The sequence below is a fragment of the Marmota marmota genome, unplaced genomic scaffold, assembly GCF_001458135.2.
Source record: "Marmota marmota marmota unplaced genomic scaffold, marMar, whole genome shotgun sequence".
Taxonomy (NCBI): Eukaryota; Metazoa; Chordata; class Mammalia; order Rodentia; family Sciuridae; genus Marmota; species Marmota marmota.
Genome location: NW_026000229.1, coordinates 16,172,547 through 16,173,559, shown reverse-complemented (window position 1 = coordinate 16,173,559; position 1,013 = coordinate 16,172,547). Strand labels below are relative to the sequence as shown.

Below are 1,013 nucleotides of genomic sequence, written 5' to 3'. Positions count from 1 at the left end.
GGGGGCTGGGGATGTGGCTCAAGTGGTAGTGCGCTCGCCTGGCATGCGTGCGGCCCGGGTTCGATCCTCAGCACCACATACAAACAAAGATGTTGTGTCTGCCGAAAACTAAAAAAAAAATAAATATTAAAAAAAAAAAATTCCCCATCTAGGATCTTTGAAATCCAATTTCTTCAAGCAATTTACTTTTGGGTCACTTTTACAATTCCAAAGCCAACACATTCAGGATACTACATACCTGTAGGATATGCCAATACTTAATGTAAAAAAATATTCATTAGATATTTCATACTTTCTGTTAGCTGTCTAGTAGTTCCTTCCCACAAACTTAACAAATGATCCTGTGAGTGAAGCAAAGCCACTGAGGTTGTCCTCTGAGGTATTTCCAACGATGTGCCACTACAGAAGAAGCCCCATCAGACTCAGCCTCAACCTCAGGCTTCTCTTTTACTTGTAAAGCATTTAAACGTAATTATTTTTTGCTTGTCTGAAAAGTTCACTATCTGAAATCTATGCAGATTTGTTTCCACAGACTATTGTTTGCTCAATATTCTGTAGTTTTCACCTTGGAGCTGCTTATTTCTTTGAAATTATCTGAAAGAATTCCTTGAGGTGCAGGATGAAGAGGGTTTTTCCAGGAGGGTTTGCATTTGATGTTTGTGGGCATTATCAGACTGGGACCACTTTATTTTATTTTATTTTTTTTTAAAGAGAGAGAGAGAGAGAGAGAGAGAGAGAATTTTTTAAATATTTATTGTTTAGTTTTCGGCGGACACAACATCTTTGTTTGTATGTGGTGCTGAGGATCAAACCCGGGCCACACGCATGCCAGGCGAGCGCGCTACCGCTTGAGCCACATCCCCAGCCCTGGGACCACTTTAAATCGAATGCTAACTTAAAAATTTCAGGATAAACTGGGTGCAGAGGCACATGCCTATAGAATGCTTGTAATCCCTGCTGAGGCAGGAGGATGGTGAGTTCAAAGCCAGCTTCAGCAAAAGCAAGGCACTAAG

At 41.0% G+C, this 1,013-nt stretch overlaps 1 non-coding gene across 1 annotated transcript; it reads right to left on the bottom strand.

The window, feature by feature from the left end:
- Positions 1-300: 300 nt before the first annotated feature.
- On the bottom strand, positions 301-433 carry LOC125613421. Its single transcript, XR_007343995.1, has one exon. It is a non-coding gene; the product is annotated as a small nucleolar RNA SNORA18 (small nucleolar RNA).
- Positions 434-1,013: the final 580 nt, after the last annotated feature.